The 19,329-nt window shown below is 31.2% G+C and overlaps 1 long non-coding RNA gene across 1 annotated transcript; it reads left to right on the top strand.

Annotated features, from left to right (window-relative positions):
- The first annotated feature begins 631 nt into the window (after nt 1-631).
- LOC139483530 (uncharacterized) lies at nt 632-6,592 on the top strand. The gene is made up of 4 exons (XR_011655019.1): nt 632-740; nt 2,366-2,442; nt 3,343-3,391; nt 5,650-6,592. It is a non-coding gene; the product is annotated as an uncharacterized lncRNA (long non-coding RNA).
- Nucleotides 6,593-19,329: the final 12,737 nt, after the last annotated feature.

Below are 19,329 nucleotides of genomic sequence, written 5' to 3'. Positions count from 1 at the left end.
AAGGTTTACTTACCTCAGTACATGTGTTTTACATGTAAACAAACCTATTTTAGCTCACCTGACCTAAAAGTCACAATTTCTCATCACTTGACGTCCATCGTCCGTCGTTTGTCGTCGTACATCGTCTCTTAATAAATCAAACTAGCAGGCCAAATATAACCAGACTTAGCCACTATAATTATTGGGATATGAAATATGTATAACATTCATTTGGTTTCACTAACGTTTTGTAACACTGCTTTTAAAGAATATACAATTTTTATTATCATTGTATTATTATCGTTGTTTATTTACACGTTCTTACTTGAATGTGTTACTTACTGCTTTAATTTTCGTAGATTTGTAATTTCTTTCAGTTATGCATCACTGTAGTAACACAACAAATATTACGTACTAAATGGTTCTACCTTTTACCAGTCCTTTGTTGCTATAAATAGTATACTTACATGTTGTAAACAGATTATCTATCATTGTAAATATTGCTTTGCACTAAACTAACCAGGTTGCAAAAAACATATATGATGTTTGTTCAAATTCGAATTTAAAAATAAATGCTCAATATTAGTAACTAATGTGATAAAAGACCATCCGTGAAAGGTGGCACAACCGCAAGACAAGAAATTACATAAAATGTTATGTTTTTAACATATTGTATTTGTAAAACGTTTGCGTATAAAAGCTGAAAACATGTATTACTGTTTCAATCAGTTATCATCTCGAGATAGTATAATACTTAATATGTAAGTACAATATAAATACGTTAATAATGCATCGCAACTATATGGAATCTTACACACTGAAGTAGCAATTAACGTTGTTTTTCTTTAAAAAAAATAAACGATTTCGAATTTAACATGCTTTACTTAAAATGTGCTACATAACATGCATTTATTGTTATTTCAATAGTTAGTTTGAAGTAACATTATACCAATTGTCATAACGATTGATCAGATTTCAACATGGTTATATTTGGTCACCTTTTTTTCAAACTATAGCCATTTTTATAGAAATACCGCTGTTGTTGCCATACACATTTCCCAGTGAACTTGACAAATATGATACTACCGAAACTATAAGGCCATATTTATACAAAATGTTATGCTGTAAACTATGATGAGTTTATGCATATCAAGGTATTGCTATCTTTTTTTTAAAACACAGATGTATGATTATAACTACATAATATGATATACCCTGCTGATGACAATGCCAGTGATGTATATTTGTACCTCCCATTTTCAGTTATAACATAGCTTTCTGAGGTTGTTCAATTTGTTCTAACTATGTCGAAAAGTTCACTCATTTACTCGAAGTTCATTATTTTTGTGATTTTACTTTTTACAAGAAAATGCTTTAAACCTAAATTTTCTATGTTTAAAAAAATAAATGAAACCGATTCACACAGAATAGTCCTGTTGACATTGTGCACATTTCTATCTTAGAATATGTTGAAGAAAAGCATCGTTGACATTCATGTGCGTCTTTCTTTGTATAAAAAGGAGATTTATTCAATATTTATTTTAAATGACGATGTTAAGGTAGCACAATACAAAGATTTTTCCACTCCAAATCAGACAACTTTAAACTGATGTAATTCAATTCATCCTTCTTTATATTTTATAAATGAGGTACCAAAAGAAAGAAGAAAGATTGATCTTTCAAATTGTGATAATTTCATTATGACATAATTATTACGTAATTAATTATTATGTTATTAGTTGCTTTATTGTGATGTCCACACTTGAATGAATTTAGCTTCTTTGTTCTTCATAGCATCCCAAAATATTTTATAGATTCTTGTACAACACAGCTTGACCTCCAAAACAGTGTCTCAGATTTCCAAAAACATCAATAGAACAAATTTTATACCCAATTGAATTTAGTGGTCTCTAATGAATTGATGTTGCAAACTTCATTGAAGATTTATAAGAGAATAAAATACAATAGAAAAAATCTGAGACACAGTTTTGGAGGTCAAACTGTATTGTGTAAGAATCTATAAAAATTATTTGGATGCTATGAAGAACAAAGAAGCTAAATTCATTCAAGTATGGACATCACAGAATGGCAACTAATTACATGATAATTAATTATGTAATAATTATGTCATAATGAAATTATCACAATTTGAAAGATTAATCCTTCTTCTTTCTTTTGGTACCTCATTTATAACATTTAAAGAAAAATGAGTGGAATAACATTAGTTTAAAGATGTCTGATTGAGGATGAAAAATCTTTGTATTGTGCTACCTTAATGTTGGTATTTGCAGCGATTTACGATCGTCCCTCTTATACCATAAAAATATTCTTTACCTACTAATGTGCGTTTTCCGGAAACATAAAATATAATGAACTTTTTGTGTAGCCTCAAGTAAGAAGTAAAACAGACAATGAAGGTTTCCTTTTTTTTAATTGTTTCTCTTTTGTTGATGTTTGTTGGAGGTAAATAAACCTATAAGATGTGTTAACAAATTGATGTTTTAATTCGCATGTATACGTAGTTGATGCATATGCATGATTTATAAAATTTATTCAATTCCTTTGACGAAAATAACGTTGTCCTTATGAATTGAATATGTTTATTTGTAATGGCATAATCATCCCTACAAAATGTTAAGGGAATTTCCGCATCCATGGATATATTCAACGTTCCAAAAAAGAAAAAAAGAAAAAATTAGGATTTTGATTTTTTTAATTTCAAATATCAAGACTGTTTATAATTTTGAGAAAAAAGATGTGGGTTGCATGCATATGTTTCACTTACAAAATAAATATCTCAAATAGATATAGAAAAACATAGATCTTTAAATATTTTCATTTCACATTTAGTAGTAATTTATCTATTTTGAAGGCTGATGAGTGCATCATAGTATAAGAATAATTGCCCGCAATATGTGGGGGGATGATGTTGACATTAAACACTAAAATTAAGAAAAGTTATCGTTGTCGAATTGTGTATGGATTATCACTCGCTGTTATCGTTACAAAACTGTTTACTTCTTTCGAATATGAGGAAAAACATATTGAAAAATCGATCATAGACAATTATGAAATACTTCAAAGTAATGAAAGAGGGACGGCCATAAGATTAATAATTTGATGCACAGTGTTTATAGTTCTTTCCAAAAATATATCTTTACATAACACTGAATTTATCTGATAAATAAAGTGGATTGTTGTATTATTTTGCAATGTCTTGAATAAAGATTTCGAAAAATATATTACATGTTTAAGATACTACATTAAAGCAGTCTGTACATATTATCAATTGACTAAATATTAGTGGTAGGTTTGTCGTTTGGTTACCATCACTTCTTACATGTTTTTCTCATTAATTTCCAGTCAACATGGCAAATGAGAAAATGCTGAAAGACAATGGACTTCGTCAGAAGTATGTTGATTTAAATAGTATGCCATATAGACCACTAAAAACTAATTACATGTTCTTGAAAAGTAGATTTTTTAACCAAATATTTTATCTTACAACTATTCCTATGAAACACTTTTCTCGGGATGCACAATAGTTTTCGGCTGGTAAAAAAACAGAAATTCTTTTGATTGTTTGAATTTAATGTTGCGCGGTCTGACGTTTTTTTGTCATATTCTATCGTTCGAATTTGAGTCCGAAATAAAGTATACACAGTTAAATAAGTTGCTAAATTGTTAGTAGTGTTAATCAAAATATATACCTCTAATTGTATAGTTTTATTGTTGATATCCACCCCATATGTATCAAGTGTTAAATTAGATTTATTTATATTACAGAACTTTCTTGGTATTCCTTATTGGAAAGATTTTATTTACACAGAAGTAGTATACCTAAAACGACAAAGTTATTTTTCATTTACCTGTATATATTATGAAACCGTCTTTTTTCAAAAGTGATGATTTTCTAAGGGTTGTTAAATATTTTTCAGTGGTGTCTTGCCATGGCTTTGTTTGAACTTGTTTGTTTGCTTTTGGCCTTGAATTTTTGTCCCTAATGATTTTATTAACTATGTATTAGCATTCAGGTATCGCGGATCAAATTTATTCGTTCATAGTGTGTTAATTTACGTTTTTTGATTGAGTTAAGCCTTCCAATTAATATTTTATCAAGTGTTTTTCTATGTTGTGGTGTTATACTATTGTTTCAGAAAAAGGGAGAAGGTTTGGTACCATTAAAACGTTTAATCCCGCTGCAAATGTTTGCACCTGTCCTAAGTCAGGAATCTGATGTACAGTAGCTGTCGTTTGTTTATGTAATTTATACGTGTTTCTCGTTTTTTTATTTAGATTAGACCGTTGGTTTTCCCGTTTGAATGGTTTTACACTAGTAATTTTGGGGCCCTTTATAGCTTGTTGTTCGGTGTGAGCCAAGACTCTGTTTTGAAGGCCGTACATTGACCTATAATATTTTTAAGACAGACAGCTAGATACCATAAACATACTATGTATACAAAAGCCAGAGTCTGAGCTTGATTTCCTATATGATATAAAAACTAGATATAAAAACTAAACTGACGAAAAAATGTCATTTATTCAAAATCATAAAATGCAAAAAATACATTTTTTTACATTAAATAAGGCCGTTAGTTTCTCGTTTGACTTGTTTTATATTGTCTTATCGGGGCCTGTTATAGCTGACTATGCAATATGGGCTTTGTTCATTGTTGAAGGCCGTATGGTGACCTATAGTTGTTAATGTCTGTGTCATGTTGGTCTTCTGTGGATAGTTGTCTCATTGGCAATCATACCACATTTTCTTTTTTATATTTTGCAAATAAAACATTTGACATAAAAATTCATATTTAATATGAAATAACAATACATAATTAATACGAATTACATCAACTGATATCATATCAATAAAATAAATGACAAAGAATAGCAAAGTTAGGGAGAAAAATCTGCCCCATAAATAAATATTTATACATATCTACTTCAAAGATACTTTTAAGGGAGGTATGTGGGTGCGAATTTTTAACAAATTGTTGGACAAGAATCACAAGTTAACACATCAAATGCTGATGATTAAAGGAAGTGACCACAACGCACTTACACGTGAACTCGTGCTGACCCGCAATATCATTGACCAATGAGAAAGATGAAATCCAATCATGCATTGGTCATAAGTGAACTTTCTCTGCACGTGAAAACATGTTATCTAACTTCAACATTTTATCGTTTAATCAATTAGGACACTCTGACCCTTTGACTAGACTAGAGACATCATAACTGTACAGTACAAATAGCTCACTCTTTATCCAAGTCTTAGTAATAACCAATTAAAACAGAATTATCTTCTATGATGTCTTAAATTATTTTATTCAGCTTAATTTTCAATTAGCAAATACAATTGGTTACTTTTATGAATTGTTATTTGGATGGAGAGCTGTCTCATTGGCACTCATACCACATCTTCCTTTATCTTTATGTGAAGAAAAAATTATCTCTTGAACATTTATAGTTATAAGACATGGCTGTTAGTACTTGAGTTTATAAACATGATGAATTGCTATAACTACTGACGCAATGTATATACCTACATGAAGAAATTGTTATTATGTGTACATTCAGATATACATCGATCTATATACAATGAACGATGTATATGACTGTCACAAAACTATGTAAATTGGGTAGTCATTTTCAAGTTTTTCTGTTTAGGTTAGTAAAGAGAAGTCCGAAATGCGGTAGAAGACTCTGTCCTTGCTGTCTTGGTTACACGTGCGTAAGTGGACGCTGCCATGCACATTGAGACTTACCTAACAAACCTGACGCAATAGACTCAGAGAACAGTTGCTACCAAAAAAAATCAAAGATATTTTACGTTATCATTTATTTTGTAACAATACTGCTTACTAACAAGGGCGATTTCATAGTTCTTTGTAGAGGACTGTAAAAAAATAGGCAACAGTAGTATACCGTTGTTCGAACGTCATACATCGATTGAGAAAAAACAAATCCGGGTAAAACACTAAATCTGAGGTAAACGCATCAACTATCAGAAAAAACAACCGAAACAACAGAAACACTTAAGTGCAAAAAAAAAAAAAAAACGACAATGGAACACACACAGAAACGAACTATAAGATAACTACTGACATTTTCCTGACTTGGTTAAGGACAATCATTCCTCGCGTACGACGTTAGATCTACAGCGCTAGACTTTACACCCAAGCACGCTGGACTTTACAAAAACAACTCTTTATCTGCGTGAGAACAGCAGATCACTGAATTATAGATATATTTTGCGTGGATTTATGGGCCACACAGACTAATATATTAGCAGTGCATATGGCCTTAGCTAGTTCTTATAGTTCAAACAAAGTAGACTAATCTTTTCCTATACTTATTTGAGGACAAATAATAAAGATTGAATTTTGAAAGTCACAGAGAAATGAAATTTGGTCACTTCATAAACAAATCAAAGGTGTCAAGAAAGGTATAATAACATAACCCATTTTTCATATATTCTGATTAATGTTAATACAAGTGTAAGGCAACTTCGAAAAATATATATTTATATATTGAATTAAAACGGATAAAGAGATAAAATGTCTTTTAAGACAGTTTAATTTCTTCATTTATTTCCATATTTATTCGATAGTATTCCATAATAAATATAAGGAACCAATCTTTTTTAATGCATCTTTGATATATATGTCGTTAAAACTGCTATTGATTTATATGTTTTTAATTTATTTTAAATGTTTTTTTAATTATTATTTTTTTTTTTTGGGGGGGGGGCGGGTCCCTCCAATCTCAACAAAAAAGGACACTTAGTCACAAACACTAGTAGCCAGATTTTGGTCTGAAACGGTCATTTTGGTCTGATCAAGTCTTATTCGACTTAATTTACCGCTAGAGAAAAACGTTAAGACCAGTTTAGACACTCATACTCTTTTAAGATATACCGTGTTCAGTCAGATCAGTCGTGTCAAGATAAACAAGACAGATTCATCTAGCATTCAAATAAGACTTGATTAGATCACGTTCAGATCAAATAAGACCAAAGGTAAAACACCTGCTAAGTTGCTGTAAGATCGTGTTCAGTTGTGTTAAGATTTTAAATATTTTGAATAAAACGGGCGACACTTTCTCGGTTTTCAGGGGTTACTCCCCCTTTACGAATAAAATCTCTATATCTTGGATGATATTCTTTTGTGGTCTTTTAATATGACTGTATATCTATTTCATTAAATAAAGTGCAAACTTTAAAAACAATTTATTTATTTCCAATAGAATCTTTAACATTTCATTGGTTATATGAGAAAAGATTAATTGTTGTAACCGAGAAATGTGTCATAAAAACTTTGAAATTATGCCACCTGCTTTCAGAACATTTCTGTATTGTCTTTTGGATGATGGCGCATCTGTGGCAGTTAATAAAGCTTAAATGTAGCTATGGCTTAAGTAGAATGTATATTATCTTTAAATATTTTTTTTTACTCTTTTTCATTTAGGTTTATTATTACAAATGCACCGTATTTATGGACACACCTTTGCTATACTATTAACAAGTTTGACTGCTCAGGAAAAATTGAAAATGGGGCCTAAATTCTACATGGCATTCTTTTTCTCCTGGTGGTCAATACTTTATCCAAGACAATGTAGATCTACAGAAACAATAAAAGTTCTTCGGTATGACTTTGGTTGGCTAAAAGGCAACATCGGTCTGGTATGATTTCATGCAACTTTCTACAAGATTTGATCTGTTCATGCATTGGTATAGGTAAAGGGGGAGGGTTGAGATTTCCAAAAAAATATGTTTAACCCCGCTGCAATTTTGCCCCTGTCCCAAGTCAGAAGCCTCTGGCCTTTCTTAGTTTTGTATGATTTTTTATCTTAATTTCTTGAGTATATTTCGAAGCTTAGTATGACGTCAATTATCATTTCAAACTAGTACAAATTTTGTTTAGGGGCCAGCTGAAGAACGCCTCCGGGTTTGGGAGTTTCTTGCATTGATGACCCATTGGTGGTCTTCGGCCGTTACCTGCTTTTTGAACGGGTTGGTGTCCCTTTGACAAATCCATCATGTCCACTCCCAATTTGTAATTCAATCTGTAAATAGCAGATCTAGATCTTGTTCCGCTTTGAGCAAAACCTCTGCTGTACTGATAATGATATATGCCCATGCCAAGGCAGTTGTCTTTGCATGTATGGATATGTTGACCGATAAGAAGAATGAGATTACAAGTTAAAATGAAGCTATAATATTCCGATATCGCAATATTCCGATATCTAAATGGTCCAACATCCCATTGGTCCAACGTTTCGATCATTTAGGTTATACGCTAACGGGATTTTAACATAAGAAAGCCAAATAAAAGGTTCAATATTTATATTAAATGATAACCTTGTCCTCATTATCACTGAACTAGTGTATATTTGTTTAGGGTCCAGCTGAAGGACGCCTCCGGGTGCGGGAATTTCTCGTTACATTGAAGACCTGTTGGTGACCTACTGTTGTTGTTTTTTCTATGGTCGGGTTGTTGTCTCTTTGATACCTTCCCCATTTCCATTCTCAATTTAATTAATTAAAAAAAAAAGCTTCTTTGTCAAGTGTTATTTGAATAATTAGATATCTCAAGATACACGGCGGCCGACTAAAGTAAATTCAAACACAGTTTGACGTACAATGAGTGATCATATTTTCTTGTGATGTTTTAAATCAAAATGGTCAATTTGTTGATATAAATATACTAGTAGTGCTTTACTCATTTTAGTAATGTTAGTTATAGTACTCTTATCATATCTGATTTAGTGATGTAAATGAAAACGCGGAATGATCCAGACTCAACATATTGCACTACAATAATAAAAAAAAATCTGCCCTATGGTTGTCTAATCTTGAAGCGGTTGGCAGGCTTTCAAACTAACAGGAGACCATACACTTCCTCAATTTTAATGTACAGCTCATCGTGGGACTTTTTCTAAACAATTGAAAATACGTCATATGTTATATTTTCCCCTTGCTTCAAATATTTTGTTTCGGATTATTTATATCAAATTTGCAGATACATGTATGTAAATACGTGTAATCAAATGATATGGAGGTATTATAAGATTTAGATCATGCAAACGCGATCACAGAAACATTTTTGTGACTTAAAGGTTGATTTTCAAAGACTCTGAGAGAAAACGTTACGCAACATGCGTTACCGTTAAAATCAACCAAAATTGATTAATAGTATGATAGAAATATATTTTCCCAATTGTAATACAGCATTCTTATAAAATTGTTTCGTTTTTGCATTTGTTTTGAATCGATTTATCTACTGGAAGTATCCGTGAATTGAAATTGCACCTATGACCTTTGACCTCGATTAAAAAAAAATGCACCATAATTTCTTTTGACGACCGGGATATTTAGAAAGTACACATTCTTAGCTTTCCAGTGATATATAATTTAGCCATGTGTTAGGTAGGTGTATTAAAAATGTAAATTTGGCTCTCATATCACTCGCCTATAAAGCCTTTAGTATCATTTGTAACCAACAAATATACTGTCCTGAATTTATCCACTGTCAAACTCACACAAATATCTTGCACTATCTAACGACTTCATAACGTGTTTGATATTTATAAGATTCAGCAGTGTGTATCATGTATGTGTGTAACATCATCAAATGTCGATGACTAGGAGGGGGAATTTAAGATCCTTGACAAAACATGGATGACTTGGACGGTTATAAAATGTAAATGTGACTTAGTACAATGTTTCTACTCAAAAGTAGCAACACAATATGTGCATATTGAACACAGAACGTCTTATGATTACCATTTGGCATATTCATCATTGACATATTTGTGTTGATTACTATTTGTAAGCTAAATTCTATAATATTTTCATTCTACAGTTTTTTTAAAAATCATTTAAATGAACTTTGTTCAGCATTGCGTTTTTTTTTTAAATTTTAACTGCATTTGCGTATGGGTCTGAATATAGGAATAGAGGGTCTCGCTTATTTTAACTTCTAGTACTATATATTTACCTGTTACACGATTAAAGTACCTATGCATGAGAGAACTTAAAACAAACAAATTGTGTGTATGTGTTCAACATGTGCAAAGAGCGTTGAATGTTTTGATTTTGATATACATGTATGCTATAATTACTAACTTTCTGACAAAACTATATGTAAAATAACCTGTAAAACAGACGCTTTCAATCAAAAGCATATTTTTTTTTAGATTTTAACTGGAATAAAGATTAATCGGTAAAGGAACAAGGTGCTTTAATTTTACGTTATACGTACCTTTGAATCTGTCCATTGACTTTCATAATTTCTTCATTTGCCTTGTTGACTGAAAGCAAATTTTTGCTTTTATTAATGTATCAAGAAAAGGTAGACAATTTCTCATTTATCTTTTTTGCTCAATAACTTCAATAATGAATAGACATCTAAGGGAAGTTTAGGTACTCACAAGTGTTCTTATACGTATAATACAGATGTATACTATGCTTTTTGTATTGTTATGAGTTACAATTTATGACAAAAATAAGCAAAGACCCATCAAAACAACATCTGATAAACAAATTTAATAATACTTTTAGATATTTGGATGATATTTTGGCTCTCAATAATGACGACTTCAGTATGTATATTACTGAAATTTATCCTGCTGAACTTACTTTAAATAAAGCTAATACTAATAATGACCACTGCCCTTTCCTCGATCTTGATATCTATATCACTAACGGAAAGCTGAATACTAAAATTTATGATAAAAGGGATGATTTTTCATTTCCTATCGTTAATTATCCGTTTTTAGATGGTGACGTTCCCTTGTCACCATCTTACGGTGTTTATATATCTCAACTTGTACGATTCGCTCGTGTTTGTAACAATGTTTTAGATTTTAACGAGAGAAATTTATGTATTACTGAAAAATTATTACACCAGGGTTTTCGATATCACAAACTAGTCAAAACTTTCATTAAATTTTATCATCGGTATAAAGACATCATTCGTAAATATAGCTCAACATGCAGACTTTTTATACGTTCAGGTATTTCACATCCAATTTTTTATGGAAATATTCTTTATAAAGCACAAAGGTGTCAGTATTCACCTCAGAAACTTACAAAACCTTTAAATAGACTGATTAAGAAGGGATATAATTACGATACTGTTGTCAAGTCATTAAAGATTGTATATTTTGGCGTTAATATTGAGTCACTGATAAGGTCTTTGCGTCGGATCTAAAGACATTTATTCTAAAAACAGTTGTTGGCATGACACGGGTTATGTTCTTCTCATATATGTTATGATGGTATGATACTAAACCCCTAACGGGAAGGATTGTGCCTGATGTTCATATGATGAAATCATAATCTTTCAGTCAGTTTAATTGAAGTCTGGAGCTGGCATGTCAGTTAACTGCTAGTAGTCTGTTGTTATTTATGTATTATTGTCATTTTGTTTATTTTCTTTGGTTACATCTTCTGACATCAGACTAGGACTTCTCTTGAACTGAATTTTAATGTGCGTATTGTTATGCGTTTATTTTTCTACATTGGTTAGAGGTATAGGGGGAGGGTTGAGATCTCACAAACATGTTTAACCCCGCCGCATTTTTGCGCCTGTCCCAAGTCAGGAGCCGCTGGCCTTTGTTAGTCTTGTATTATTTTTATATTAGTTTCTTGTGTACAATTTGGAAATTAGTATGGCGTTCATTATCACTGAACTAGTATATATTTGTTTAGGGGCCAGCTGAAGGACGCCTCCGGGTGCGGGAATTTCTCGCTACATTGAAGACCTGTTGGTGACCTTCTGCTGTTGTTTTTTATTTGGTCGGGTTGTTGTCTCTTTGACACATTCCCCATTTCCATTCTCAATTTTATTGTACCAAAATTCGGATAAATAGCTCGTAACCTTCATGGAGACTTAAACGCTTAAACAACATGATGTCTTTTGCAAAATGTGCCGTTTTCATTTGTTTTATATTCCTATGTGTTTCATTTGTCTAATATATAATCAGTATTTCAGATGTTTGATATTCTTATCTTGTTCTTCGAAATACATATCTTGTGCGTGCGATGTTATAGATTTGAAATTTGTTCGCAGTTTTAAATTATAATAAAAAAATTAATCTCAAATTTACAAACCGTTGACACTTGTCCGTGAGCTTTTCTAACGGTAGTCCTTCATTTCAGTTTTATTCCTGAGTTTTAATTTCTGTCTTACTTTTTGAATCATTCAATACTATTTTCTGTGAGTGAGTTAGGTTTCGTGTGTTTGCTTATTAGTACAGTCTTTGCTTTCAAATGACCGTTCCATTTTAAACAAATATAGAATAGTGTCTAATACAACTAAATTGGTCAAATGTTCTTTTCAATAAAATCTATATTTCGATCTGGTTTAAACAAAAAAGAACTCATACTATGTTCTGTTTCAATTTAAGACTCAGTAGATTGTCTTCCTTACTCCAACAGACACCAACACCAATAACAACACACACCAAATAAAATTCGTCATTCTTCTTAGTATTCTAAAGTGTATACTGAAACACATTAAATAATAATAAACCTAATAAAAACTTCCTTATTTTATCTTCAATTGATTGTATAACCCAGAGCAACACACATTGTGAGACCAAACTTTGCACATTAGTACTTTATGTATGTGTAAACATTATCTTAGTGTAATTGCGTTACTGTATGTATGTGTAAACATTATCTTAGTATTATTTTGTGACTGTATGAGGAATAACGGATGTTTTATATACAGATTTTCATGATAATGATTTGATGTTATTGATCATGAGTTTAGTTGTTTAAATGATTATTAATACAAACACATATGCGCCTTAATAGCTATATCTAAGTAGGAACAAAAAAGTAAATACCAGGTTTTACTTGTCAAAGTAACATTCATAATTATCCTGCTTTCTCGTCGCTGGTTTGTAGTGAATTGGCTTTTAGCATTGACAAAGACATAATTTTATGTTATGGAAAACTGATTAATATTAACAGATGTGTTTATCATCCGAGATGCTCAATTGGTCAAACTATTTTTTAACTAGTCATTTGTTTACATGTGACAGTTTTATTCTTTGTAAACCTATTGTTTGATATGAATTAATATCGAAATTTACCCCTTGGCAATAAGGAATATAACATTTCAGCACAAAGCATTTACTTGGACTAAATATGTGGGACCCACCTGAAAACAGATGGAGTCAAATTATATATTGCTATTTTTCATCTCACCACAGTTCTAGTATTACCCTCTGCATAGCTTTATGAAAAAACATGTTTTGATTTAAATAGAACTGGGGTGTACGTGCGCGCATACAGGATTACGATAGTATCGCTTGTTGAATCTAAAAAAAACCCGGAAATCGATATGGATATTTTTATTTGGTTTAGCTTGCTATGAAATTAAGCATATAAAGTAAGTCTTCTCGAATCTGTACACGTATTCACAGTTACACGATTTGTAATCAAGAACAACATTAATGAACGTTTTTTTTCCTGGCAAATGTCGAAAAATTGATAGTCCCTTTTGCATTTAGCATTATAAGGATGTCTGGTAGTGGTTTTGAACATGTTGATGAAAGCAAGGACACAAGTTCCGCTATTCACTGGTCATTTAAATGAAAATACAAAAAGGTCTCAATTTTTAAATTAAGATAAATAAAAAAAAATACATACATGAAAATACAACCGTAACTGTGTGTTGATTCAAGAATGATAATTATTGTTTCTCTTTTTTACAATTAATACAGGATTGTGTTCAAATAGGTTAATCGAAGTGTACTGTTCACTGGCTCTACTACCAGTCACGGATATACACGATTTACAAGTCTATTAACTTTTGTAGACATATTTTTTTTACATTTTTCTTACTTTATAACGACATAATCAGATATTATGTACATATAAAAATGGCCATAGACAAAAATTGAACTATGAAATAAGATTTGCAGAACATATATCTTGAACACGAGACTCTAAAAGTTCACGTCTCGAATTTAAGTCAACCAGAAAAATGAAAAAATCAAATCCATATAATTGATATGTCAAAGTGACAGCAACTCAACCAGAGTGCAGGTAACATAACAGCGGAAGGCCACGAATGGTTCTTCAACATAAGGAGAAAATCCCTCACTTGGAAGCAGCCTCGGCTGGCCCCCAAAAAAGTGTATAAAACTATTTTAGGGAAAATTGACGTCAAACTTATATTATTGTAATATGCGGGAATTTTCCATGCCAAATGTTTATATAAGGAACATGTTCTTCAACTTCTTTGTCTACGTTATTCCAACCATCAGACAAGTATCTGTAAAACTCTAAAACAGAAAAATAAACTAAACATATTTTGTGAGATCTCAACCATCCCCCTATAATTTTACCCAATTTAGAATAAAGGAACACACAACAATCCGCACAGTAAAACTCGTAAAGAAGTCCTAGTCCGACTTAGAATATGTGTGAATAACTACACAGGAATAGCATATAATAAAAAAAGATAACACTCTTTTCTAATCTGTCCTGAGTCATGAACCCGTTGTGCAGTAGTTGTTGTTAGTTAATGTGTTTCATAGATATACGTAATTTATCGTTTTAATACAATTAGAACGTTTTGAATTTTGAATTGTTTTACAGTAGTCATCTTGTGCCCTTTATAGCTTACTGTTCGTGGTGATCTAGTATTTGAAGTGTAATATTAAGGATGTATGTTTAAATAGTATTAAAATACTTTATAGTAATTTTTTTCTGACACTTCTGAAAACAATTTATCTCTATTTACAAAACTATAACATGTATAACACAGCATTATCGAACGCCAGAATGCATGCGAATATAAAAACTATATATTTGTTATATTTTATTATTTCACCTAACACAATCTTTTAAAAAAATATGTCTGGGGTTACCTTATATTATACAAGTCACTTGCGATACTTTGAAGAAAAAAAAATTAATTTGATACTTGTGATAACTAATCATTGTCATTCAATTCAAATACGATTCTCTAAATTACTACTCATATAAGGGTACATATGGGTGATGTTTTAAGTTTTCCAAGATACACAACACCTCACAATTAGATGGCACTTGTTTTCTTATCGTTCAAAAATCTCCCCTTGGGAATGTTGAACATACCAAATCAGATACATAAAACTATTTTTAAAATATCGCTGTAGTTTCAATACGTTCGTAATTAGTGTGATGTACATGCCATTTAACATATGGTCAGATTACGTTGACTAACGTATTATTTATTACAGTTGTACGACCTATCAAGGTTAGTTTAACACAGAACGACTATTTTAATTGCCAGATCAAGAATAGTTATCAAAGGTACCAGGATTATAATTTAGTACGCCAGACGCGCGTTTCGTCTACATAAGACTCATCAGTGACGCTCAAAATATTTATAAAGCCAAACAAGTAAAAAGTTGAAGCAAACATCCTTAAAACGTTTGGTTTAAACAAATGAAAACTATTTTTTCAACCAGGATTTCTGTAATTGTTTGATCAAGAATCCAATCTCAAAATATCCATAAGGAAGAACAATTGAATGCCACGTTTTTTAATTGTTAAAAAAACTGCAACATATCGACATTTGATAGTTTATACTTTGTACCATAACTTCAAAAATCACATTTAAGTTCGAAATGAACATTTACATTGACGATTTCGGCTTACTTAGTTCTATGGATTTTTGTTAAAATTGACTTTCATTAATGAAAATATAGAAAAAGAAAACTTAAGACTTTAATTTCTAATATGTTTTCATAAAATGCCTGTACCAAGTCAGGAATATGACAGTTGTTGTCCATTCGTTTGATGTTTTTTATCATTTGATTTTGCCATTTGATTAGGAACTTTCCGTTTTGAATTTTCATCGGAGTTCAGTATAACTCACACAAAGACATATTATTGAAATATCAAACACAATCCTTTATATCAAATGTATGAGAGAAAATAACTTTCATATGGAGTTTCCGGATGGCATCGGTAAAAATTAATCCTCAAATCCTGAGGATATAACAAGCAAGGTTGTGAAATATTTTTTCGTAATCTCTTACGGCTACGAATGAGATGTACACAAATGAAAAAAAACAGTGTTTTGGGAGACAACTCTTACAATAAAAAGTGTTCAGTTCAACAGGGTCAGTCTTAAAAGAACAATAACTGTTAGATATCATACACAAAATATCTAAGCGACATACTGTGAAACAAAAATTAAACGCAAGATAACAATTTGGTGGAAGAAATAAAGATAGTTACAAACCTATTGTTCAGAGAGCAATTGAAGGTTTTTCATATCAGTTTTCAAACTTATTGAAAAGAATCGAGTTCCTTTTTCTCAAAGTTAAAATTGGCATCTAATCATAAGTTTATTTGAGTGGTTTTGATAAACTTTTCAGTGACATAAGGGAGATAATGTGCTACTTCAAGTGAAGTAAATGTCAATTCAGGTCTCATATGATAGCTTCTTTCACACTGATTCCAAAATATATAGTTTCTATATACTTTTCCCTGTAAACCGGGAGATAATTGACTACTTCCGGTTGATCGAAAGTCAGTTCTTGTCTTTAGTTAATAATTAAATGTATTTAAATTACAAACTATATGGATTTCGAGTCTATTCAATGAAAAAGTGCAAAAATGGATAACTCCTGTTTTCTCAAGGTCAATTCAGGTTGCCATTTTCAAGGTCATATGTCACCGAACCTTTTGTAAAAGATCATAAAGCTTTATAATGACCAAAGTTGAAGTAATAATCAATTGAGATAACTTGATAAACAGTGAATAGTAGATAATTCTTACAAAGAAAATTGTTCGGCTTAGCAGGGTGAAATTTAAAATCTCATACTCTGTACGATACAATAGAAGAAATAACAAAGTGACGTATTGCGAAACAAATATTTATCGCAAGAACAAAAATTTAGGGGAAGAAAAAAAAAAAAAAAAAAAGAAAAAAAATAATAATAATCACAACAAATACAATAGGTATTTCCACAGAAAAGTGACAAAACCTAATAATAATAATAATCAGAACAAATACAATAGGTTTTTCCACAAAAAGTGGAAAGACCTACTTATCTGCCTTTTTCAACTGATTATTATAGTTCGTTTCTTATGTTGTACTGTTATACCACTGTCCCAGGTTAAGGGGAGGGTTAGGATTCCGCTAAAATGTTTAACCCCGCCACAATCTCTATGTATGTGCCTGTCCTAAGTCAGGAGCCTGTAATTCAGTGGTTGTCGTTTGTTAATGTGTGACATATTTGTTTTTCGTTCATTTTTTGTACTTCAATTAGTCCGTTAGTTTTCTCGTTTAAATTGTTTTATATTTTCATTTATGGGCCTTTTATAGCTGACTATGCGGTAGTGGCTTTGCTCATTGTTGAAGGCTGTACGGTGACCTATAGATGTTAATTTCTGAGTCATTTTGGTCTCTTGTTGAGAGTTGACTCATTGGCATTCATATCTTCTTTTTTATATAAACACAGACACACATTATTCAATGACGTTCTAATGTTCCCTAACTCAAATTTATTTAATCAAAATAAATATTAAAATAACAACAGTAATGACTGCTAAGTATAATCAAGCCGTACCCGGAGTCTGGCCATAACTTGTAGAACAACAGAATATTTTCCTAAACGATCAAACCAAACTGCAAGAGTTACCAGTCAGTGAATGTGAAATAGCGTCAAACCGTTATAACCGACAGTTCTACAACAGACTATTCAAGATAACCAACCATACTGCAAACGTTACAGGTCAGTTTATATTAAAAACAATGAAACTATTCAAATTATGTTAACTTAACAGTATCTCGCGCTTATCTATGGCATTTTCCCCAAAGTTGTTGGCACCAACATTATGTTTGTGTCTACCGTTTCGGACTTTAGTTAATCATCGTAGGACTGTTGTCTTCTGTTGGACATAGTTCTGCTTAACTAGCACTTTCAAGTCCTACAATAATAATAGGCTAGCACAAAGCCAAAAAAAAAAATGAACATACACCCTTTGGATTTTTTTTCTTTTCTTCCCAATTGTTTTATACTAGTAAAACAGTTTTATACTAATATGTTTCTTTTATTCACATTCCTTTATTAGGAATTCGGTCGGTTGATACAAAAAAAAATGGCAACAAAATGCACATACCTCGGCACATACACAATTATGCATATCTTTTCTTTCAATCCATTGGCAGTTGATGTACCATTACAACGTTGCTTATGTCAACTTTCGCTGTCTTAGCTTTTCTCCTGTACCGGCTTTTGATGGCTCCTATTTTTATGTTTTATTGTTTGTTTTTTGTAAATGTTTTGCTACTTTACTTTTTATTCATTTAAGTTTTGTTTTTTCACTGAAATTATATCCATTATCTTGAGGTCGAAATAAATAATTTAAATGCGCCAAAAGGCACAAGCCAGGGTCGACCATGTAAGACCCGTATGTGTAGTCAATGTCTTAAACGTTTATAAACAAGTTAACAATAAATTTCGATAGAATGACCGTGTCTATTAAGAATAAAAATGACCGATGTGTATCTGATGTCGTTACAAGTAGCACAAAAGTGAAAAAAATATAAATTACAGAAATGCCGCATTTCATTGAAAATTTAAAAAATGGATAATACTAATGAATTATAACGAAGGCTCATTTCAACAATCTCGTTCTTTATTTGGTCTTTTTTTTTATTTAAGATTCATAGATGAGTCTTTTGTAGACGAAAGTACATCTGGTTTATGAATTATTAAGTAAACACTGGTAAACATGCTGATTATATTAAGTAATTAAAGCATATAGAATAAAAATAAATGTAACAGTTTAATCTATTTAATTGTTATACAGATGTGTTTTATTGCTTCACTTACCACCATTAAGGCATAAGACATCATCGAGAGCATGAGGTACATGTATGTATCCAATGTAAACCGAAGCCTAATTCAAATAGTATGAATTGGTTCTCCGCAACCTACAAAACATTCTACATCAAGTGAAAGACTGGTCGCAAATGTGTGCAGTGATATTTATGGGAAATTTAGTACCAATGAATAAACTTTTAATGAAAGACATAATTTCAAATTAACTGACACCTACTTTCGTACCAACTGCTGGTTGATATATAAGTATGTATCGATGACTGTTTAAAAAAGAAGGCATTAGTTTACCGATGTTCACAAAAAATGCGTACGCTTTGTACGATAAACCTGTATCAATCATATGAAACACGAGGTATTTTTTAGTTCTACTTTTAAAGTAATTGATATCATGGTATTTTGTTTAAATTGTAAACTGTGACACGATATCGTGTTTACGGATGTCCACATAAAAAATTTAATCTACAATGATAAGGTATATCATAT

Source organism: Mytilus edulis, chromosome 7 (assembly GCF_963676685.1).
Source record: "Mytilus edulis chromosome 7, xbMytEdul2.2, whole genome shotgun sequence".
NCBI lineage: Eukaryota > Metazoa > Mollusca > Bivalvia > Mytilida > Mytilidae > Mytilus > Mytilus edulis.
This window is presented reverse-complemented; position numbering and strand designations above follow the sequence as displayed.